This window comes from Leptosomus discolor, chromosome 1, assembly GCF_034619465.1.
Source record: "Leptosomus discolor isolate bLepDis1 chromosome 1, bLepDis1.hap2, whole genome shotgun sequence".
Classification (NCBI taxonomy): domain Eukaryota; kingdom Metazoa; phylum Chordata; class Aves; order Leptosomiformes; family Leptosomidae; genus Leptosomus; species Leptosomus discolor.
This window is the reverse complement of record NC_141391.1, coordinates 92,333,682-92,359,628: the sequence shown is the minus strand read 5'-3', so window position 1 is coordinate 92,359,628 and position 25,947 is coordinate 92,333,682. Positions and strand designations below refer to the sequence as shown.

General features: G+C 37.2%; 1 protein-coding gene across 2 annotated transcripts in view; it reads left to right on the top strand.

The window, feature by feature from the left end:
• DMD (dystrophin) overlaps positions 1–25,947 on the top strand; it is a 1,194,940-nt gene that overhangs the window by 559,444 nt on the left and 609,549 nt on the right. The window lies entirely within an intron of this gene.

The following is a 25,947-nucleotide window of genomic DNA, read 5'->3' as shown; positions in this document are numbered from 1 at the left end:
TAGGCATTTAATCTTTTGTGCCTGTACTATTGATTTAAAAATCTGAATCTATGATGGGTGCATCAGAGTAAAATCCCTTTTAATTGCAGAGGATTTATTAGTTTGAGGAGCTGTTCTCACTTTATGTCTAAGGAGCATGATTAGAATTGTTAGCAGCTAAAAATCCAGTTATATTAGACATTATACAGCAGGGCAGGACAGTGAAGAGAAGTATGGAAAGGCATTAAAATAATAATAAATAAAGCTGTGATCTCCTACAATATAATATAACATTTATTATTCTTTTTCTTCTTGTATATTATTTCTGGTGTTTGTAATCCAGGAATTGTATTATGAAACAAAATATAGTCAAATTTATTTTGTTAATTCAGGCATGGCTAATGTTAGTAACACATCAGAGACTAGCAATCCAGTAATCTACTTACTCTGTAGTAGATATCTGATGTTTAAAATTTTTGCCATTGTGCAATAAAATACCTACATTTATACTACTTCTTTTGATTATATTTAATCAGGTGATGTATCAGAAGATACTGGTAGTGATACAGAAATTTCTATGATTTATGGGATATACCTTTTTTTAGTATGAGTAAGTTAAGAGCTAACAAATAATTTTGCCTTAATTAAGAAGTTTCAAGCATTTATTGAATTACCACAGAAAAGTCTTTGACAATTCTTCTGAGAATGTAAACCATTAATCTGCTAACAAAAATCATTGTATATGACTAGTTCCATTCATTTAAATTGTCCATTCACGGCAATTTTATAAAATTGGCTCTTCGGACAATGCTGAAAACTTGACATTAAAAGGTTCATTTGATATGCTACCCCAATGACATTTGCTAGAATATTGCTTTTTACATTACACATATGTTTAGAAATATTCATTATATCAGAAACTGTTCTTAAATCCATTATAATTGTTCTAAAAAAAATAACTTAATATCCAAATAATTTTTGCATTTTATAGTAGGAAAAGATATGAATCTAAAGATGTAAGCAGTGACTAGAAGAAAAACAATGCTTCTTGTGGGCTTAGGCTGCGCTGATTTTGTCCTACAATGCAAGCCTTCGTAACTTTTTTGTTTTCTTTGTTTAGAAATATTGGTCAACAGCTGTCACTTTTTCAGGTTTGTGCAGACATATTATTTTCACTGTCAGCCAGTCACTAGCTTTGATTTTAGGTTGCTGGAGAGAGAGAGAGAGTACAGTGTGAAAAAATAATAGTCAGAGAGGTTCATAGTAAAAAATATAATTCAGAAATCTTCACGTGAATGAATTAATGTTTGCCAAGTATTTTGAGGTCATCAGATAAAGGCACTAGAAAAGTGTAAAGTATGATTACTTTCCACCTGGCATTTGCCTAGGGGAGTCATCCTCTTTCAGTATGATGGACAGCAATTCAAGGTGATGATAGACTTGACTGCTGTCTGGAATTACAGACCTTTCTTTTTCTTTTAAATCTTTTGTTTGTGATGTCAGTCTTACTATGTCACTGTTTCAAGGGTTTCATTTGAACTCTGAAATGAAACCCATAGCTTCTGCAGAGGTGCGTTTGGACTGCACATGAATGCTAGGGAGGAGATGAAGGAAGACAATGTGGCCTTTAGCCTTTTGCTTCTAGCAGTTTGTGTCTATAACAGGTGAAAGGATCAGTGTAAATCTGCCCTTGAGAGACAGATGAAGCTGTGTTTAAGAGATATTCTATTGATGATGATGTTTTAGGACAGTTTGGGAATTATTATTGGAACTCTGTTTTACTTTCAAGGGAGTGTGTCTAAGCGAATATGAGTATTCCATGTTTGAAAGGTTACAAAACCAAATGTGTTCATTTCTGAATATTGGTTTTAGGAAATCAAAGGGTTGTAATAACAGGGAAATTATTATTATTTAAATAAATGCAAAGTCAACTGTCACTATGATCAACGGAAGAACAAAACAACTTTCCTTACCCCTGTAGACACTAGAAGAGAGCTTACTCTAAATCTCATAGAAATCAATAGAAACATTGATGTGGAATTCTTTTGTGTGAAATAGATTTCCTGGAAGTCCTGATTCATAACCAGGTACTTTGTAATTAATTTTATAGTAAGTTTCTTTTCATTAGAAATCAAAATAGATTTTCAGTTTGTTTTACAGCAGAGCATGTGCCATTTTGACAGAAATTCATTGTGATGATAAATCCTCAAATAGTTTTATGAATCCATTTCTACAGTATTTGAAGATCTTGTTTCACATTGTCACTTTAGCATGTTCCCTGTATTTGAATAAGTGTTCATACTGTACTTACTGTAAGAGAACAGGCAATATCTCACTGGAAAAGTATAAGCAAAAATGCTGTGATCATCCTAGTGTACTCTTTCAATTGCATTAGAAACCTAGGATGAATGAAAATTGTTACTCCTTTCACAAGACCGTTGAAACACTAATTTAAGCTGACTAATTTTTAAGTAAAGCCTAGATCTAGGATGGTTCTTTGGTAGGTGTGAGTTTCTCTGTGTTTCCAACAGATATATGGGGATGACACCATCTTATACTACATGGAATTTGTTTCTTTGGTTTTAGTTTTCTGAGTGCACAGCAAACTCCAGGAAACAGCAGCAGTGGCATGATTTGCCTTTTGTGAGCTAAGGAGTAATAAATTATTTCATTCATAACTTCAACCTTTGCTCCCATGATACTAAATTTCAATGTTATCTTTTCCAATAGTCACATTAAGATAACACAATTTTAATTTTATAAGGTAGAGTTACATTACAATGCCAGTAAGAATGACCATTCAGATGCCATAGTTTTTCCTGTCCTTGTACCGGGATTTAACAATAGTCTCCCTTCCTTGCAGCAGCCTTAGATACTAGTTTTTTATATTAATCATGACTAGGAAGTGACAGTAGCACGAGGTCCCTATATATCTTCAATGAGAACATATAATACTTAGGAAAAAATTAAATATTATTCAATAGATAATAGAAAATAGAATTGCAAATGACTGTCTTATATAACTGTTTATCTTACCAACTTACCACTTGTGGAAGACCTTGTTTCTCTCATCAGGATATTGTTTTCCCAGGATATTTATGCCGAAGTCCTGTTTCTGTGAACAACAGGTCCTCCCTAAAAGTATTCATTTCTAACAGTGCCAGAATAAAGTGCAACAAAATTTTCCAGAACAGACCAACAATACGTTAATTTTGAATATTTCTGTAACAATTGCAAATTACTTCCAGAGAATGTTAAAAAAAAAACCCCACAAGGCAGAATAGAAAAATACTCAAATGAATCTAATTTAAAAGCAAAATACTTAAATTTTACAGATATTGCAGACCTTGAACATTTTGTCATCTGATTCTTGACCATGAGTTAAAGTTCTAATGGATTGCTCATATTAATTTCAGGCAACTAGTTTTAGCCTTTTTCATGTCTTATTTAAGAATTTTCTCCCAGGGCATACATTATAGATTAGATTAATGCTCTTCTAATTAATCTGAAATCCACTAAAAATTAAATGTTGTGAGAGAGTGTGGGAAAGTTGATACCAGATATCTTTACAAAGTGTTTCTTGCTAATTCTGACAAGAAAAAAGTGATATGCCAGTCTTGTATCAGAAAAGATCCCAAATCCATAATAATGGTGCCAAAACTGATGGCTTTATGGAAGTCATAAACAACTAACAATTCGTGTAGTAACAAGAGCAAACCATATAGAACTAGTTATTAGGTTTATACAAAAATTATTTTAATTTTTGGACAGCAGTACAACTGTCTACAATTTCTGAGTAGCCTTAAATTAGCTATTGAATAAGCTGATAAGGCCTAATGAAGAACATGTATTATACATTAAAAAATCTATTAATTGGCAGAAAAATAATTTGTGGTCGTGTTTCTAACTCTGCATAGTAGAAGATGTAATCTCTTACTGATATATTCTGTCGAGTTGAAAACTAATCTGATGCATACAAGATATTAGGAAAAAGAAATGCAAGACATTATTTTTTTCAAATTTAAGTATGCCTATGTCCTGTATAGCTGCAGAACCAGCCACCAGTAAGCCTTGAAGACTTGCCTGTCTATGGTATCTGAATCAGATCCAGCCTCTGTGCTCTTCTCTCTTAGATAAAAATGTATAGATGTGATACTAAGATATCTGGATTCAGCTCAAGTGACATATCCAGAGTGTATTTACCTTTTCAGAATATGAGATATCATCTTGGAGTAATATCTATAAGCAGTTGACGAGTGCAAAGCCAGACAGTATTAAAATACTGAGGAAATCTACTTGCTTGAATATAGATTTCTAGAAACATTTAGATGCCTGAAAACATCTTGCATGGCTTCAACCTCTTACTTCACAGGGGCTCAATGCTCTCATTCATCCTGTGCCAATCTTGTATGGATTTCTCATTAACATTCCACTATAAAACTATGTTTAGGACTGAATCCCCCTGTGACTGTCCTATACAGATATTTAGCCTTGCAAAGCATCTAACCATCCAAACTGAAAATAAAAGATAAAACAGTCACGTTTAGAACCTTTAAGAAAATGGTTTTGTAGCCTTGACTGTCAGATCTGTCTCAAGGAACATAAAAATAGAATTACTGTAGATGACTCTTTCATTATTCATTAGCTATCCTAGGGGGCTCTTTAGGCCATTTACATTTTCCTTCTACAAATTTCACAGTTATGGATTCCCAATTTCCGTCTGTGGCACCAACAATGCTCTGCAGATGTTAAGTCGTTGAAGACATGAATCATCTGACCTATCTTTATCTATCCAAGTTTCAGCTGTCTTCTTCTATCTTCAGTACTTCTCTGGATCCCTTCTCAATTAAATACTCCAAGGCAATTCTTTTAACTACTACTAAGAATTGCCTAAATTAGGGTAGTTTAATCTTAACCTAGAAAGTAATGAAACAATATAATTTAATTTATATCTAAATATGTTGTTATACAGCGGTTTTCCAGTAAGCCCAGTCAGCATGTCTTTGTTCCTTGCCTTAACTCTGACAAAGTGAATGACAAAAATGAATGCTAACTGGCTCTGTTTCAGTACAGGGAGAAGACCAAATTGTGGAAGGCCTAGTTATTTTGAGAGAAGAGCAGAAATGGTGGCTGCTTCCTCATCTAAAAGTATCTACTCACATATTTCTGTTGAGGCTGTAACTCTTGCTATTAGACTCACACTTGGCTTGGTATTGAAGATGAAAGTGAAAACCAGAACATATTAATTCATCCCCAATGAGAGAATGAAATTATTTCCTTTCTAATGTCAATCTCAAAATAGCTACCATGCCTTAATTACATACAGGGTTTGCTTTTTTTAAGAAAATTTCTTTCTTTCACAGCAAGTCAAATTGTTCATGTAGATTTTGAAAAGGGCAGAATGGAGACAGCTTATAATACTTGACATTAGTCAGCCAACATTAGTCGTTAATTTATTTCCATACTGTACTTTCTGTATGGAAATGCTCTCCATAGCCATTGCCTTACAATCTAATTCTTGCAACAGATTTGCTACTTCATTTGCCCCCATAATATCACACCATCAAGTTAACATATCGGTAAGTTTCATTGTTTCCTTAATTGCTTGCAAATAAGTATAAAATAATGTATAACAAGCAGGTATAATAAAATGTATAAATGCTTTTATTATGGGAAATCTAGGTAAGGCTTTCCATCAATATTTATAAAGTAAAGAAACCCAAAATGTATGGAATATTTTTGTTGCCTAGTTTATAATTAGAAAGATTTAATTTACAGCATAAACTGGAAAATATTTTTCCTTTCTATATGGCCATTAAAATGTCTCTTTTCATAGGGCAATGTATATCAGAATATCTTCTAAATGGAATAGGTACAAGTGAAATTTACAATTATTTGTTAATACTTAAATAGCAAATTTGAGGCAGGGTGTGAAATAACATTGTAGCTTTCAAGAAGAGAGTCATGTTTATTAAATCACTGTCATACAGGTGGTTTTAGAGCTTAACAGGCAATTCTTGATATGGGAATTGAAGATGTCTGTATAGTAAAATGAGATGGAAATAACTAATTCAGAATATCTTTTAATAAGTAGATCTGATTATCTCATCTGAAATAGCATGTGTTTGCACTGTGAAAGTGTTTCAACTGAAAAAGAATCTTGAATGTTTTTAAATCACCAACCCCCAAGCCTGACAATTAGCATAATTTAGCATAACTTTACCGTAAGATGCTCAGTGACAAAAATGCATTACATTCATACTAGAATTATTGTAGTAACTTCTTCCACTGTACAATCTAAAAGAATGTCACTGAATGTCTCGGAAATGTTACGGCTCAGTCATGAATATGTGGGCTGTTGAACTATGGGAATGCGAACATGTATGAAGACAAATATGGGCAGAAGCAAATAGGCTGTGATCCGTCTGGATATGAACTGTCTTGGGCCTTCATGTCAGACACAAAAAATAATACGACGTTGTGGTCAGTGTCATAAGCTATGAGACCCTGCTGAAATGCAGGGTATACTTGCTTTAGGGACAGTGCTGTCTTAGCACAGCTATGTAATTTCACAGATAGTCCTGATTTATGTCCAACCACCACAAAAAACTCACAGAACTCCTTTGTGCTTAGCTACGTCCATCTGTGTAGACACAGCCTAAGAGACTGGTCTGGAACTTTATTTGCAATGACTTCTATTAGTTTCTGTAAGTGCTGACAATTAAGGTATGCTTTCACTGTTGGTGTTGAATCATTACATTGTGCTGTGCAAGAATTTTTTAGCTGGGTGACTATTTAGCTGCGTCAACTGTGCAGGGAATGAAGGATGATGTTGCAGGAGCTTCCATTAGGTCCAGCACATGTTGGATGTACTAAGGTGAGCTCCTTTGCAGAATTCCCTTTATGCCTTTTAAGGAGTTGCTGCTCTCTACTTGCCATGTTGCAGTGTACACCGACCTTTAAGTACCTCCTGGGAGAGTATTTTTGACAGTAGAGGGAGCCTAGTCTTTTAACATCAGTAGCTAAAGTCAGAAGTTACAATTTTCTGTTTTACACAGTTTTCATCACTGTCATTTCTCAGCTGTGTCCATGTTGTAACTAACATCTAATAAATATAACTCTCTTTTTTTTTCCATGGCAGTTCGAATGTAATTTTTTTCTTTTATTAAATGTTTTACATGTACCCCTATGTGCCAAAGAGCCAAAGACACACATTATGTCTGGAGTAGAAAACCGCAAGTGTTGTGATAGTCATAGACCTTGGGCCTAATAGTTTTGAGACTTAAAAAGTTCAGTCTTCTGTCCTGGTGACCTTCAGTAATTCAGTAGAGTCGGTCAGCTTTCAAATTTCCTTTTCTTGAATGGCAAGTCAGTGTTTGAAGTGATTTGGGCAAAATCCAGTAAATAATTCTGATTTGATCCAAATATTATAGGGATTAACCTGAAAAAAACCTGTTTGCATTAGCTCATTCTTACATCAATAGGTACACTTCACATTGCTACAGTAATTTCTGTTCCAGAAAATTTTGTAATCTATACCCTTGAGATTAATTTACCTGTGTATTTATTTATCTCAGCAACAACAAATACAGTTTTATTTAACATAGAAAAGAAATTCCCTTCGTAACTTGAAGCAGAGCATTCCAGAGATTTTCTGCAAAAGAAAGCAAAATGCCTGTTTTCTGTTTATTGTTATTTTGTGGGGACTATACCATTGGTCCATTCCAAGTAGTTCTTTCTGATGTGATATCCTTTGTTGCTTCCTGGAATATATAATGTCTTTTTAGATAGACTTTCATTTTAAGATATTTCATCTGATTGGTAATTATCTTAAGTGTCCTGTTGCTTTTCCAGTAAAAGAGGGATTAATTCATAGCATGCGGTTGAAAATCTTTTTTCAAAAGTTACACTAAAATAAAATGAGTGACAATTATTTTGCTGTTCTCCTATATCGTTATGCCTGATACCACTCAGGGAAATTTGGTTTAGTCATAACTTCATTAAGAGCTTGAGGCAATTCTCTGTCTATTAGGGCAACATGAGGATAATACTGTAAGATTGTGTAGCCTCAGTTGTGGGCAGATGATCTCTTTTATTCTTCCTATCCACAAGTCTTATATGATAGCAACAAAATTAAAAAGAAGTGCTGTACCAAGGTTGGACAACAGTAACAAAATTTCCCGTATACTTCCTATAGAATACAAAGCATAACTATGTTTTGGTTCTCTGCATGTATGGCTGGAATACAGATGCCAAACAAAAGGGACCACAGTGACCCTCTGCTTGTCTTCTGGAGTGGTAAAACAAATAATATGTTCTTTCTTCTATCCAGCAACCAATTTTTCAAAATCCTGTAATCACGCAATTATCTTTGAGACTGATACTTTCCTGTCAGATTTGGTTGAAATTGGATACAAAAGCTAGAAAATTTATTATTGGAAATGAGTGATGGACAGCACAGGTATTGAAGTCTCATTTCCTTAGGTTAAAAATAGAAAATAAATATATCTTTTATTTGCTTAGCCTGTTAGTCATAAAGAAATCCACTAGAATCCCTTTTAAGAACTTATCTCTGACACTACACCTTGCTCCTTAGTTTTCCATCTGTCCTGAGCTACTGACCAAATTTTATGTAAGATCTAGCTATGTTGACTTGCAGGAGATTTTAATTTCCTTCATTAGTGTCGTAGAATCACAGAATAATTTGTGTTGGAAGAGACCTCAGGAGCTCTCCCAATCTAACATCCTGCACAAAGCAGGGTCAACACTAGTTGACCAGGTTGCTTAAGGCTTTGGCCAGGCAGGTCTTAAAGACCTCCAACAACAGAGACTGCACAACCTCTTGGGAACCTGTTCCACAGCCTGACTGTCCTCACGGTGAAATTTTTTTTCCTTCTATCTCATCTGAACCTCTCATTTCCTTTTATGCCTGTTGTCTTTCATCCTCCCACCATGCACTCCTGGGAAGAGCCCAGCTGTGAGTTCTCAATGACCTCCTCATAGGTGTTGGAAAGCTGCTGTTGGGTTCACTGAAGTCATCCCTTTGCCCAGTTCACTCAGCCTCTCCTCACAGAAAAGTGCTCCAGCCCTGTCACTTGCTTGGTGGTGCCCTGCTGAACTCAGTCCAGTTTGTTAAGGTCTTGTATTGGCAGGCCCAAAATCAGACACATTGTTCTAGATGTGGCCTAATGAGTGCTGAGTGAAGAGGGGTAATATTCTTTCAATCCGCTGTCTGTGCTGCTTCTAATGCAGCCCAGGATATACTTGGTCATCTTTCCTAACAGGGCACGTTTCTGGCTCATGTCCCATTTGCTGCCCACAGGACCTCAAATCCTTTTCTGCAGAGCCGCTTCCTAGCCAATCAATTCCCAAACTGTATTGTTGCAAGGGGTTCTTCCTTCCCAGGTGCTGAACATTGCATTTGTCCTTGGTGGGTTTCATAGGGCTCCTGTTGGCTCACTGCTCCAGCCTATCTGCTTCTGAATGGCAGGTTTATACTTAAGCATGTTGACTTTTTCACCCCTGATTTCACACTGATGGGGGATGAATGGCTTGAGAGCAGCCCTGTGGAGGAGGACTTGGGGATATTGGTAGATGAAAAATTGAATATGACCAGGCAATGTGTGCTTGCAGCCCAGAAAGTCAATGGTATCCTGGGCTGCATAAAAAGAAGCATGGCCAGCAGGTCAAGGGAAGTGGTTCTCCCCCTCTACTCTACTCTCATGAGAGCCCACTTGCACCCAGTTCTGAGGCCTACAGTACTTGGGGGTTGGACTAGGTGATCTTTAGAGGTCCCTTCCAACCCAAACCATTCTATGATTCTATGATGTAGATGCCATCTGCATCTGATTAAGGTGTGCTCTATTGCCTCCTTGAGGTCGTTAAGATGAACACCTCTGATGCTTCTCTTTTCTGACCACCAGGTAGAATACAACCCATTAACTACCCTCTGGTCCTGACAGTCCAATCAGCTCTCTATCCATTTGGCTGTCCACCTGTCCAAACTGTAGCATCTCAAATGGGATACAAAATTCCTGTGCATGGTGGTGTTAAAAGCCTTGCTACAGTCAAAGTAAGTAATATCCACTGTTGTCCATCATCCACAAACCTCAACATTTTATAGTAGAAGACAATCAGATGTCAGGCATGCTTCACCCTTGGTAAATCCCTGCTGACTGCTCCCAGTCACCTTATTCTTTATGTGCCCAGAAATGTGTTCCAAGAGGTCTTACTCCACTATTTTCCCACTACTACTGGCCTGTAGTACCCTGGATAGTCTTTTTGGCCTTTTTTGAAGACAGATTCAACATTTGTCTTTCTGAAGTTGTCAGAGACCTCTCCCTGATCTCCATGAGCCTTCAGAGGTGATAGCAAGCAGCCTTCCCAAACCTCTCAGTGTCCTGAGGCACAGCCTGTCTGGTCACAGGGACTTGTATGGGTTGAGTTCTTTGACATAATTCTTGACATGCCCATCATCTACTTCAAGGAGTTCCCCTTCTCTTTCAACTATGCCTGTAAGTACAAAGGCCTGTGAGACCCTGCTAGTACTTCTCCTTTCTTTATAGACTTATTATCTTTTCCAGGCTTTTGGAAGTTTTATTTTTGTGAAACTCTGATGTCATACTCATGAAGAAAATACACAATACTTATTTGGTACGATAGGAGGTACTGCATCCAGTGGTAAATTCTGCAAAAAAATCAGAACCTTCTGGTATAGGTATGCTTCTCTTAAGACATTTAAAGTCTCATTTATTCATCAGTAAGATTTCCTGCAGTCTCTGTCTAGAACCTGCTTCATAGACCTCTGGAATGTGTTAATAATCAGAGGCTATTGTTCTGTGGTCCTGACGTATCTGTCCATCTTATTTAACAAAGACAGGCCTTGGATTCTTGAACTTTTAAGGATTTTAAAAATGCACCTGCTTCTCAACAAGCCAAAAACTGTGAATTTCATTTCTAACTATGCAGATTTTCAGAAATGTCTTCTGAGTCTTCTTATCCTTCATCGTTTTACTCACAATGTTTCAAACATGCAAACTCTTTACTGTCAGTTCTAGTTAATAAAATTCTACAAGCAATACTATTTGATTTTTCCTTCATGACTGTTAAAAAAAGGACCCTCTTCTACCATTTTTATTATCTATTGTTGTGAAGTGTTATACCTGGCTGTAGAATTGCTTTTCTTAGCCATAAGTTTGCCTTCTTAAGTATAAAGTTTATTGTTACAAATTGGATCTTCTGTACAAATATCTCTGTGTGTGTGTAGCTGTATGCATTTATGAAACTACTTCTAGTAACTGTTTCAGTTTTGCCTGCTCAGATTGAGAGACATTGGGGTTGTATTTGAAACCTTTTTGAGAAAGGAAGGGTAAAGATACTGTTCATTATTATAAAGCTTGCGGTCCAGATTTGATGCAGCTCTTTATTCTGCAGAACTGGAAGTATAGTGGATTCAGGTTAAAACATATATATGTGTAGCACTTGGGTGCCATAAAACTAGCTCTACGAGTGTTTTTTCAAGGTTAGTCTTGAGTTATAGGGCTTAAGAGCACTCACTGGTAGGGAGGTCATCTTGGGCAGTAAGAGGCCTTTAAGAGGTGCATCTGACACTCCTTTAGTTCGGATCAGAAGGGGACTTTTGAAACTGATCTTATTGTCCCCACTGTGACTTCTTTCATGCTGGGAATGGCTCTTGGAGCATCTGAACTGGATTCCTGTTGGATTAAACAAATTTGGAAGATACGCTCCAGTAATGCAACTACAGTGCTTCAGCTGCAACTGAGCATTTAGTCCACTGGCCTATACTAGAGAGCTCAAAGTGAAACATTCAAACATATCAAATGTATAAGTTGGCCTCACTGGCTTAAAATCAAGCCTATCGTTTGTTAGTTGTTTAACACCAGCCTAAGACAGGAGTGGCTTGTGCTGCCTCCTGGCCAAGAAGGGGATATTTTCCTTTTTCCCTATTCTCTTTTGCAGTGATCCTAACTACTTGAACTGAATTTCTGCCTTGTGTTCTGGTAGTATTATTTTCGGTGAGATTCCCTGCCCCATCCCCCACCCTGTCCTACAGAAACACAAATATGAGGAATGCCAGGTCCTGTAAGTCCATCAGTCGGTATCTCACAATAATCCTTTATCTTTTGAGAAAGAATTCATGTGCACTAGGGAGTGATTTGATAATACGAAACTGGATTTTCTACAAGCGGAATGAGAGAATACACTAAAGAACAAAATAGGCTATCAATATTTGTATGTTTTGTCTGGTAGCATAATTACTGAAAAGCAAAATATAAGGAAAATGTAGCTGAAGAATATTCTAAATATTCTTTGAAGAGCCATAAAATCAACAATTTGTGGCATATATTCCTTGAAGTAGAAAGAAATGCTTATGTTTCTGTTCTCAGGGAAAAAAAAAAAAACACCATACCCATAAGCTCATAGTTTCAATAGTTGTTTAAAATAAACCAGCACATTTTAAAGAATTCAGATGACTAGGATTTGTGTATTTAGTATTTTATTATAGAATCATAGAATCATTCAGGTTGAAAAAGACCTTTGAGATCATTGAGTCCAACCATCAACCCTCCTCTGCCAAGTACACTCCTAAACCATATTGCCAAACACCACGTCTAAACGACCTTTAAACACATTAAGGGATGGTGACTCCACCAGCTCCCTGGGCAGCCTATTCCAATGTCTGGCAACCATTTCAGTGAAAAAAATTTTCCTAATGTCTAGCCTAAACCTACCCTGGTGCAGCTTAGTCTGTTCCCTCTTGTTCTATCATTAATTCATTTATTCAGTAGTTGTCACAGATTTCTTCATTATCTTAGATTTGTATGCCAAATCTAGGTGCTTGTAAAGCTTTCAACATGATAAAATCATTACCTTGATTTTTAAAAAGGGTGTCTGAAAATAGGATGCTGACAAGATAGTAAATCTCAGCTTCCAGAGTCATCATTACATTCTGAGACAGTAAAAAGTCTGAACTCATTAACTCAGGAGATTAATAGTTTAGGGATGTCGGCTGGACAAAACGTTTCATTGTTTAATTATTAATCATTTTTGGTGAAATTTCAGTTAACGTGCTTCATTGTTATATAGCCTATATATAGGCTTTATATATATTATTATATCATGTAAAGCATTAATTGCAATTTATTTCTGTGTAGTTTTAGGAAATAATCAAAATCAAAATAATTTGCAGGTTTTGCCAAATAACAGAGTTTTATAAAAGCATCAACACAATTGTTGAATGTTTTCATATTTCAAGGCCAAACTCTACCTTTTGGTAAGGTTCTGCACTATTATGTCTTCCTAAATGGTACACATTCTGCAGCTCAAGTTTTAAGTCATGGTATTGTAGGGACACTCAAGACACATTGCTCTTTCATGGCCTGTGAGATTCACTCATGACTACTGCTCTCTGAGAAAACTTTTAGTAGTGTTTTCTGGCTGTGTAACACAAGACGTTTCTAGTCAGGTGTCATATGGTTAATGATGACATGTGAAGCAATGATGGAAGCTGTCTTACATGTTAAACAGTTCTTAAATTAATTCAGTATATAGTCCTATTAGCCTCTTATTTAGTTTCCCTCACAAGTCTGGTTAAATAAACTTACCTACAAAAATATATGTCATTGTATAAATAAGACAGGAAGAGCTGTGATATTCAAACATTTTTTTAAGATCAGGTAGATACAAATATTATGAGTTGCCAAGAAGAGAACCTTGAATTCCATCCCAGCCTTGTACCCCCAAGAGCACCATTTCCCTCAAGGACTATCATTATGAGCATACAGAGGGGCTGAGATACTGTCACAGTAGGTGTTAGAAATACCAAAGTGTTTGGAAATCGTTTGCGTTTTAATAAGTAGTGAAAGCATTGTCAGGTTACACTATGTGTTGTGGATTATTTTCTGCTTTAGAAAAGACCGCCTTCTTCACTAACGGCTTGGTTTGAGGTGGTTTTTTCCTTTTTTTTTTTTTTTTCCTTTTTTTTTCTTTTTCCCTTGCTGTTTCTTTTTTACCCTGCTTTCTGCATGTTGTGCCTGAGAAGTGGCAGTCTCTAAGGCAGGATTAGGCACAGCAGAGGACTGCGCTGCGGGGGAGTTGCCTGGTTCCCCGCGTAAAACACTGAAGGACCATTATGGGAACCCCACTAGGGGGCAGTTTTGCAGTGAAAGTGCTGTCAGTGGTGTGCTGAACAAACTTAACACGAAAATTGCTTTTTCCGTCTTTCCAGTGTATTTTCTCTTTCTGTCAGAATACAAGATACCCTCTGACTAGCTGGAGCTGAGATAAAACGTAAATCTGGGGAACCACTGAGTTGTTCTTGTCCTCTCAGATTCACGGGCCTTCATGTACAGCAAAAATGTAGCACAGACACCTACTGTTACAGGAATCTTTTCCTCTGGGCTTTTTGAGGCTCTTCCATCCTTCCTCACTTATTTCTGTTTTCGCTCTGATTTCAATGTAGAAATGGTGGGTTTAAGATTTACATTAAGGTTTTTATATCATGGAACAAAATGTTCCTAGTTTTCCTGAGCAGTTGAAAGATTGGCTAGCATCTTACAATGAATGTTATTTTTAGAAGCCGTTATTCTAACATAATCAAGCAAGAAAATAAAGTTAGAAAACTTAAAGCTTCAATACAGATACTCCAGGTTCAAACATATTTTAATTATCATTCCTTTAAGAAATTTTCTTTTTTCCTTTTGCACTATACAGAACTGTGTACTTCATCTGTGTTTATAGCATTTGACAACATGATAGATCAGTGAAAAAACAGAAGGCATAGAAATACTTGACAGAATAATGTTGCATTTTCATATTGTCAGGGTGATTAATGACAAGCACTGTAGTTTGCCAGTAACAGAAATGAGCAAATGTTGCTGGATTTCTGAATTGATACTCTTTAGTAGACACTGTGGAAGTCTGCAAGCCTAGAAATAAATTCCTCTAATAAACATGAGAGTGTCATTGTCCCTGCGGTGCACTAAACAGACCAACAATTGTCTTTACTATCTCTAAATTCTCTGTCACAATAGTAATGCCAGTTAAACTTCATTTCTTCCTCTTTGCAATTTTGATGCACAATCGTTTGGTCAGTTCCCCCAGTCTTTAGGCATCCTATAAACTGATGTCATCTTCCACATCCTGTAGCAAGGAAGAGCTTATTTCCAAGATACCTGCCTGGGAAGTATCCCTGAAGCATGGTGATCTAAATATAACCTTAGAATATGGACTGGAGGAAACTGGCAAGCTGAAATTCCCTCAAGTCTCTGGGGACAAGGGGCCACTCAGCTCCTTTGATATATCTTGAAGCAAGACTTCCCAAACAGCATTGAATTATCTGTCTTGGGAATACATAAATATATGAGATTGTCTTTTCTTCCAGACAATAACTTCAAATGTCAGAATATCCTGTGAAATGTGAATTTTCCAGTTCAGGAACACAATACTTTTGCTGTCATTTCTTCCCAGGTTTTTCTGCCTAAAACTCTTTTCTATTGTGAGATTGGGAAACACAGCTCTCCCCTTTCCTCACTGAAGGTGAGGAAAATTCTAATGGCAGAGGATGAAGTTCCTTTTCTGGAAGCCTGACAACCTATCATATATTTTCTATCCCAAGTGGGTTGATAAAGAGCCAAACAAGAACATGAATTGGTAAGCGGTCAAACAAGATCCCTTGATTGCTTCCTAATGCAAAGGAGTTTTCAAAGTTCGGATAGGGGGGAGGACTTCCGGGGGATAGGGGGGGACTTCCAGAAAGATAAGGTTGGAAAGAGCTAGTATGGAAAAATGTGGAAGTACTTTGAGCAAAAGTGTTTAGACGCTATGAGATTGGAACATAGCTAGATATGAATTTATAAGCAAATTTATTTCTATTATCTAGCCCATAAACCCCCAATGATGTGTATAAAACACTACTATAGTCACCATTTTGAGTCTCTGATACTATTTTGTTCCTTACTTAAATTTTTCATTCAAAACAATAACAATGTCAGTATTTTTGAATGATAAAAAGAGTAAGTAATTGACATGCAAAGAATGGTATGTAACATTTCCCCTTTCTCCTTTTTTTACTCCATATTTAACAATCAAACAAAAAATGGGGGAGAAGAAAATTGGTGCAATTCTTGAGCATCTCCTTTTCAGAACTATAAAACTTTCAGGAAATGTGAGTACATTGAGTATACTTCTGCCCTAGAGTAATCACATACTATAATAACGTTGGTATGGAGTTTCAATAGCACGTACTGAGTTGTTCATGATAGTGTTTTGTCATCAGTTCTCCAATCAGTTCTGAAAATGCAGTTAGATTTGTAAACAATACCTGAGTGGTTTGTCTGTTTCCTTCATAAAAATGGGAGGGCAATTATCCATATTAGACTGAGGAAGAGATCTATACTTCCATGGCAAGAGAATACAAGGGCTGCGTAACCACTTGCCTTCTGCGCTTCTGATACTGATTCTTCTCTTTCTTATGGCATTGTAAGTTGGAAGCAACTCCACTGCTGTCGCTGGACTTGCATTACTATAAAACCAGTAGGAAAAGGGAGTTGGAACTCCTGACTCTTGAAAAAGATAGAAATCATTTTGTAACAAACTTTTATTTCAGCTGATGGTCTGTGGAGGAGTAGTGTACAATCATATATGAAAACATTTCTAGAAAGAGACTTATCAGCCAGCTTGAGTCTCCAAGTCAATTCCTACCTGGATTCACCCTTTTTATTAGGCTTTTTTTTCAGAATTGTCATCTACTGCTAAAGTAGAAGTCAGCAGAAGCAATAGATGCTAGGTTTTTTTAATCAAGTCCATGATATTCACTGGACACAAGAACCTGACAAAGACATAGCATCTCATCTGGGGAAAGACAGATAGAGGTTAATCGCAGTCACCATATCCTTTTTCTTCACCAACTCAGGTTACTTCAGTAGCTGGTTACTGTTAACTCTCTAGTCTAGTCACTGTCCTCCAAAGTAGCTAAAGTAAAGAAGAGATTGGCATAGTAACACAGAAAGGTGGCATAGATAACATTGAGAGTAGCTGCTAGAAATGTTGAAACAGTAATGTAGAACATTCTTGCCATCATCTAAGCATTATATAACATGCTAAGCCAGAGCAGAAATGATACATCAAGATTTACAGTCATTTGGGATGCCTCAGTGAACTTCCTTTGATCTCTCCCTGTGCTTAAATGGCAGAGAGCCAGGTGAGACTGAAGCTGAGAACAAGATTCTTGATTCAGTTTGACCTTTGTACTAGCATAACTGGTGGGTCTGGGAGCATGCTTTGTTTAGCCCCTCCACTCTCTCTAAGGTTCTGCTGGAGACAGAGGGGGTTGCACATTGTTTGTGAAGATTACCACTCAGTTGACTTCTGACGTGTGCATGCTTCTGCAATCTTGAATATGTTATAGAGTCATAGAATCATTCCTAGAAAGTAATATTGGGGGTGAAGAAAAAATTTGTGAACACCTAGAAGATTTTTATATTGTATAAGTTTACAATTTTGATCAAAGTACATGTAGTGATTAATCTCAACCTTAACTATGAATTGGCTGGTCATTAAACAGTACATTATATAGCAGAAGTTTAAAAAAAAAAAAAAAGGCAGTTTTAACTCTCTGAATTTTTCTCTCTTTTTTATTTGTAACTTCAAAACAACACTACTGTCTCGCACAAGGCAGCCAGGCAGCTGAGCTCATTCTGTTCCTCGGTTTTTTCTTCTTTTTTTGATACTGTTCTCTCATTATTATCACCTGTGTAAATCCTGGGATGCAATCAGGGTTCCTCACCAGTTAGGCTAGCTGACAGGAGGTTGGTTGCTTAGAACTTTTGAAGAGTGCTGAGCTGATAAGATACTCCAGATTCCTTACACGCTTACAGAGAAGGAGCAGTGATGGCTAAAAGAATAGCTTTGTTATACTCTGCTTTGGTCCTAAGTGATGAGAAGGATGAGTAAACAATGCACCACTGTCATTAACACGTAGTTATTTTGGACATTTGGTATTTCTAAAACTGCCCAACGGTATTCTTTCTGCTTCTGTCAGCAATATTTCAGGTTCAACAAAGCCAAGTGCTGTGTCCTGCCCTTGGGTCACAACAACCCCATGCAATGCTGCAGGCTTGGGGAATAGTGGCTGGAAAGCTGACCTGGTGGAAGAGGACCTGGGAGTGTTCGTTGACAGCCAGCTGAATATGACCCAGCAGTGTGCCCAGGTGGCCAAGAAGGCCAATGGCATCTTGACTTGTATCAGAAATAGTGTGGCCAGCAGGACTAGGGTCATGATCATCCCTCTGTTCTTGGCTCTGATGAGGCTGCATCTTGAATACTGCACTTAGCTTTGGGCCCCTCACTAGAAGATAGACACTGAGGTGCTGGAGCGTGTCCAAAGGAGAGCAGCGAAGCTCGTGAAGGGTCTAGAGCACAAATCTGTTGGGGAGCGGCTGAGGGAACTGGGGTTGTTTAGCCTGGAGAAAAGGAGGCTGATATGAGACCTTATCGCTCTCTACAGCTACCTGAAAGGAGGTTGTAGTGAGGTGGGTGTCAGTCTCTTTTCCCGAGTAATAAGTGATAGGACAAGAGCAAATGGCCTCAATTTGCACCAAGGTTTATTATGAAGAATTTCTTCACTGAAAGGGTTTTTAAGCATTGGAACGTGCTGCACCATCCCTGGAAATATTTAAAAGATGTATAGGTGTGGCTCTTAGGGACATAGTTTAGTGGTAGACTTGGCAGTGCTGGGTTAATGGTTGGACCTGATGATTTTAAAGATCTTTTCCAACCTAAACTATTCTATGATTCTATGATTTGTAAAGGAGACTAGATGTACAAAATCATCTGATCATCTAGTGAGCTTATGTGCCCTCAAGGCTGATGATTGTTCAGCCTATTCCCACATTTGCTAAAGGAGAGAAGGACAAAGTGCGACTTTGTAATTCCATAGCAGGTAGATGAGAATGAGGATCTACTGACAGTTTTCAAACTCCTGAAAACAGAAGTGGCCTATCTCAGCTTACCCTTAATACCGAGGACTTCTTCATCCTCTACAACAGAAATCTATTTACCTCTTGTTTCTTATTTGTAAAATTGTTAGTGCCACAGGTTGTTAATGTCATCTTTTTAGGTTTAAAGACTTGCAGCACTGGGATTGACTAACACCATATTTTCCTGTGGACCACACCATGCTCAGTGAAGTTTTCAACAGTAGCATTTGGTCATAGCAGACCTGTTCTTACTTTTGTGGGTTTGAACTAGCTGCAGAGATGCAGGTTTACAGTACATTTGTACACATAGCGTACCCTATTTATGATACTAACAGAAAATCCTGATTGCAACAGCCATGCTAAACCAGGGTATACTCATGAAACTTTTTACATTGCACAGTTGGTCAGTATTTATACAGTGTTACTGTAGGTTAAGGGCTCTGTGTCAGGTAGCAGGAGGAGCGGGACACTTCCAGAAGAGAGGACAAGCCAGAAGTCAAGGGTGACCCCAGTACCTGCAGTGAGAGTGTTGGAAAGAAGAGGCCTGCAAGTGTTCATGCTGCTTCTCCCTAAGCCTGGTCATGAATGAAAGCAGAAGGAGAAAGCCTGACTGTGGCCTAAAGCCTTAAAGCCATGAAGACCATCATGAGACAAATGGATTTGGAAAGCTCTACTAGATTTAGTTTAATTTTTACAGCTTCATCCATTACCCAGTTACATAACCCCTGATCTAGCTGACCGCCTGACAAACAGCCGAGCTCGTGCAGATGGGCTATTTCTGTGTGACTAGCAAAGGTGGAAGGCTGCGCAGCATATGTCCACCCTGGACCTGACCCAGCACCCAGCCACCTCAGCCTTGACAATGGTAAACAGATTTAATCTTGCACTCCATCCGCACAAGTCTTTTGCAGTTAGGTTTTACGTTTGTACCACCTGAGTCAAAAAATGGTGAGTTACTAACCCAGAGAGACACATAGATTCTCAATAGGAAGTCTGAAGTCTAGTCCTGGGCTCTTACTGCATCACTGGTTTTGCCACTTAGTGGTAAAAAGCACCAGAAGTCTTGGCTACAGCGGTGTGATAATCCTTGAATTTGAATGTTTTCTCTAGTCAGCATTTTTGTACTTGAAGTATGTTGTAAAATGTAGTGCAATTTCAAAATTATGCATTGAAGTCATCAGTATATACGAGGCAAAGACTGAAAAATTGCGATAACGCCTTTGTATATATATATATATACACAGACAAACGTACATATATATATTGCACATACACAGTTAAACTATTCTATGGAGTTGGCTGTTGGGTTAAATTGCTGTTATAAAAACAAAATAAAGGTACCAAAAAATTATTTGAAGTTACATAGATGTTAAGATTTTGGTTGTGACAATGAAGAATCTAGAAATTAGGATTAAGTATGATTTTATGGATACTCATTTTAATGCCCTTGATATTGTAAGTAATATAAATGATGTGTTGTCTGGGATTTCTACTAATATGCAGCTCCTTCTGTCATCCAGTTTTCTACTGAGACATATTTATAGTAAGGAGAATAAATTAATTACAGAACCTTGTAATACAAGGATGTAATTCCATCTAGTAAAATCCCCTGAAGTGGAGCCTTGAGATGTTTGCCATGTAAGGGAAGCAAAGCACAGGTAAGTAGACTTTGCTGCTATGTCAAAGCTTTTCCCTGAGGGTAATGTCCAAAAATAAGAAAGATTGTTTTATTCTTCTACAGCTTGTTTTACTGAGCCTTTTCCTGGCTAGCAAAGAAAGCAGTAGGATTCCTTCTACCTTTCATCTCCCTCCCTTTCTTTTGTATGCATATGTCTATAAATGAGCAGAACCTTTTCTTCCTGCGTAATTTCAAACAATCTAAACAGCTGCTCCACTTTTTTAAGTAGGTATAGCCATAACATTTGAATTTTAAGCATCATTTTCTTAAAAATCCCAATCAACTTATTTGATCTTCTATTGTTAAAGGAACAATGAAAGTAAGACTCTAAGAAATATAAGGCAGATCTTGGGGTGACTGCAGTATTTTTATCTGTGTTTACATAGCATGACGTGTGTAGTAGCTATTACTTACTTCTGCAGTTATGCACCACTTTCACAAAAATCTCAGACCATTCTGTACAGATGCTTTTCTGCAGAAGCTCTGTTAGGATCAGTATGGTTCTTTGCTGATGCTGGAATGTGCCTATGACAAACACCAGATTTACCTGGGACTGAATCAGTAATAATCAGAGCCCAGAGAGCTAAAAATAGAGCTTATCACGGATCAATCAAAAAGAACTGTTCTTCCCTAGTTACAAAACTTAGTGTGTCTTTTCTGATAGATATTTGGGTGAAATTAGTTGAATGGAAGAATGCTGTATTGATCCCCAGGAACTGGCAGGAGACTGGGAACCTTTTTTTTAAACTACTTTAAGGGTTTTCTTTTTGGAGAAATCAAGCTGACTGTCATCTTGTAAATGGAACTGTATAGCCTTCCCTCCCCCCAAAAGGGGAAGCTGCTGTAGCTTAAAGAGCTATTTTGCTGTCACTACTTTATCCTCAAGGGACTACAGCTTTGTGTTTCCTAGTTACAGAAGGAAGGGGAATAAAGTATCTGTGAAGAACCAATTGCAGGAGCTTCTACTGCAGTTAGCTGGTTACTCTGGTGAGCAAGAAGGGATTTTCAAGACTTTAGTGCTGCAGACAAACCAGGGGAAATCTCAAGATCTTTTTGCGAAAATTTATTTCAGTGCTGTTTTCTACTGATAAGTAAGTTTGTACCATAGAACTGCAGTTCTGCCAATGCTAAGCAAAATGTAATGATATTTTGAAATTACTGGTTATTTGTCCAAGCGGTGTTAGAAACAGTAACAATTCTCTTGCAGCCACTGGTAGGTCATGTGCCATGAATGGGATTGGGCTGGGTTGTGCTTCAGGGAGACTGCCATTTCTTCCTGGCTGCTGCCTAGGCTGCCATTTCACTTTAACTCGTGTATCTGCCAAGTGGATCTGAAGAGCTGCAGAAAAATTGTGTTGCTAGGCTGGAAATCCCTGAGATGCCAGCCTCCATGTAAGGTGGGAAATATGATTAATAAGGGCAGAGGAATTAAAGCCTCTTTAGTCCCTGTTGTAAATCCACACTTTTTAGTTTTACCTTATTGCTCCTAAGAGCGTCTTATTTTTTTTTCCTGTGAAAGCTGAGTTGTTCATTGTGCTAAATATTAATAATCATAGAAGACATACTTCCTTCTGACAAAAAGGATCAGTATTGAAATAGATAAATTCATATTATTCCAGCAGAAATATTACCACTTCTTCCCCTATGTGTTCCTCGCAGCTTTGCTCAGTATTCTTTCCTGCTCAGACTTTCCTTTCTGTAAATGTAATGAAACAGTGAACATTGCCGCAGTTCAAACTATCTAATTATTGTGTTTTGAGGAAAAGTGCAGCCTTTCTTGGAATGTTTATTTCCAAATTCTAAACTCCTTGTTTTTATGGACAGATTAAAAGATCTACATTAAATTCAACATAAGCTTGTGTTCCGTAACGTTTAAAATTCTTGTCGTGGATCCTGGACGATTTTCCTAGAAAGAATTCTCAGGGGGTTTTATGACACAAAAAAAAAGCTGTAGCCCCCAGGGGATGCAGCTGCAGAAAGAAATAGGCCAAATGTACATCATTCCGAAGATGTTGCTGGGCTTAATCTCTCATAGTGCCTGATTAACGGTTTTGTATGCCACAGAGGGGCGATAAAGACCCTAATACCCTTACTACTGTTGACACACCTCAAAACTCAGTAAAATGTAAACCTCCATCTCAGTAACTAATGTGACCATGTTTGCATGTTTAAAAGATGGGCAGCTCTATCAAGCTGTGAGAGAATCTATTGATTCTTGCTGTACTGCTGTGTTCCCAAAAGACTAGATTTCTGTTTAGCTTCTATGTTCAAAAAAAAAAAAAAAAAAAAAGAATAAGGTTTCAGCTAATAAAACACTCGAAGATTTCTGCTACACTATAATTCTGAAAAGATTTATGGTTGTGAAATTTCATACCAAAGTGGGTCTCTCTAAAACATTAAAATATGAGTTATGAAAACTTCACTTAGTGAAATACGCACTACAGATATTCTGCATAGCTTCATGCACTACCTTTCTTTGATTACTTTATCTACAAAGAAGTAAAATAAGCTCCATTAAATAGGTCTGAGTAGCAGTGGCAAAGTATGAACATTTTTATCAAGTCTGTTTTAATATACCTGACAGTTCAATTAACAAGTATTAGCTAAAAATACCAGCAGCTGGGAGACTTCATAACTAGAAATTAATTGTAACTATTTGGAAATCTCATCTTTTCCTCTTCTTCATAGTAGCTTATGCCTAGAATCTTGCTGTATTTCTTTAGGATCATAATTCCATGTTGTTGTACAAGAACATAAAACTTACTCTATTCAAATCAGAGGAAAATGGAACATATTCATTACGTTATTAGAGCTCTAATATCTCAATGTAAATTTTAAATGAACCAGTAAACAAACTGATAATATTGTTATGACTATTTTAAACACTGCTAATCTAAGTACACATATATTCTACTAATTACCTTCTTTAGTGTGAGTGAATAAATATTGGTAAACTGAAACAGTCAGTGTTAAATTAAGCTTATTTTAAAGTTCCATTTCAGATCTTTTCTTTTGTGACTAATTCACACTGTCCAGTGGGACTGACATATGGACTATATGGAGGATCAGACCCTCATAGTATAGGAGCTTCTTTTCTCTGGTAAACAGGCTATGTCAGTTAGCTTCTATTAATTCTTGCTCTACTGCTGTGTTCCCAAAAGACTAGATCTCTGTTTATCTTCTATGTTCAAAAAAAAAAAAAAAAAAAAAAGGTTTCAGGTAGGAGATAACTGAAGACAGAAACTGCATTACACTTACCTGTTGCATTCTTAATCTGCATAACCTTAGAGTCTGTTTCAATGATATTCTACTTCTTTTCCCCTGGTGATTGAAGAATAGGATGTGTAATGCAGGCTCTCCACTGCTCAGAAAGTTTTATGAAGGCCTTTGCAGCAGTAGTTGACCATCTTACATGGTACAGAGCTGGCTTCTAGTGTCACCTCAGCAACAATTTTTTTAACTAATAACTTGCTTGCATAGTTTGAGCTAGCTTCACACCTATTGTATTCATTGAGATCAATGGTGAACAGTTAAAAGGTTGTTGTGAATGGGATTCTTTACTAGACCTGTACTGGACAGCTACAGTTTATTCTTCTGACAGCTACCTCCAGAACCAATTTTCTGGAAGCTATTCCATCCAGTCATTATAAACTTTCCTAAATGAGTTGGATCTAGTAGTAGCATATACTTGCATTGCTGACTCCACCCTTATTTGCCCCCTGGCATGGCTTCAGAAAGCTGAAGCATGGTCTAAGAGTATAAAAACCAATTCCACTATTCATTATTATTTCTATTCAATCGTAACAAGTTGAGCCTTCTGGCTGCCCATTTGTCTTCAGCAACCAACCAGATCCAGACACGTCTTTCATTGCCTGGAAATGTGCTCAGCTAGTCTGTGCGCAAATGGTCTTCAGTCTCCAAATTTTGCATCAGCATACTGGGTTTTCAGATCCTGTCATCCATTTCTCTTTAACTTACAAAGGCAGCATGTTGCAATGCTCCTAAATTGTGCTGTACAAGCAAGTATGGTGACTGGAGTCCCTTCATCTGCACTGAAAGACATCTGACTTCTGAAATTAGTACATTCAGTGTCAGTCACTTCTTAGGAGTCTATTAATCAAAGTGCTTAGGATGCTAGATGATGCTAGAGGAATGATGTTGTTGTAAGTGGGAGGTTGAAAACTGTATGCCCCAAAGCACTCTGGAGTTGTCACTTTTGAGAGTGGTCTTACTTTTAAGTCATGTACAAGGCGACTGTAAACAAGGAAGCATTTGAAGGAGAAACAGCTTGCCTACCAATATTTATCAAGTTCCCATTGTATCTGCTGAACGTGTTAAATTTCACAGCTCCCTGCTTTGGACTTCTTTTGAGCAAAAGACTGTTGGGCTATTGGATGCACAAAATACTGGATGCACATAATTCACTTTGTCCTTTCTGTACCACACAGAGAACAGGGAGAAATGTGAATGTTTGCTTTGGGTGTTGCTAAGATTGAAAGTGTTTTCAGGATCAGGGGAATCAGTGAATATGCATGCCCCTGTAGTGTCAGTGTACCTGTACATAGCATTTTATCTATATTTATATCTGAATTTAGATATTTATATTACCTGTTCTCTACATTGACTATAAAGGAAGATTAAAATGACCTGATGGCTTTCTGAGATATGCTGAGGCCCATTTGATCTGATGGATCATCATCCCAGTTACTGTAGAGGTAATCTTTTTGTGCAGTTTCTGAGGTAAAAGTTTTTGCAATTTCATGATCTGAAAAAGTCTCAGCAACTTTATTGTCCTCATTGAGGTTATTTGTCACTTATTCCTTCTTGCTGCAAAGCTTTCTAATCTGGTGGATGGATGTTAGAAATATAGTATACGTAGTGCAGTACATACGTGTGTGTGTATGTATTTGTATATATATTTATATATCATAACAATAGTATGCATAAACATATATGTGTATATTTAAATAGGAAATATAGTGTATGTATATATGTAATGCTGGATAACATAAGCCATATTGCTGAATCATTTGATGTAAAATATGGCATTTAAGTACTCTTTTTCTGATTACCGATATGATAAACCCTTAACGGTATAGGTTTCGAGGGAAAAGTGCTTCTTACACCTCTGTGCATATACCCCTGCTTCACATCCCACCTTTCAGTAGTCTGACAATTCTCCTGTTCTCTTTTGCAGTGGACAAATGAGAAGGAAAGGATGGGGATGGAACTAAGCTTGAATTAATCTGTTTCCCAAATCATAATTTAACAAAGTTAATAAATTATATACTG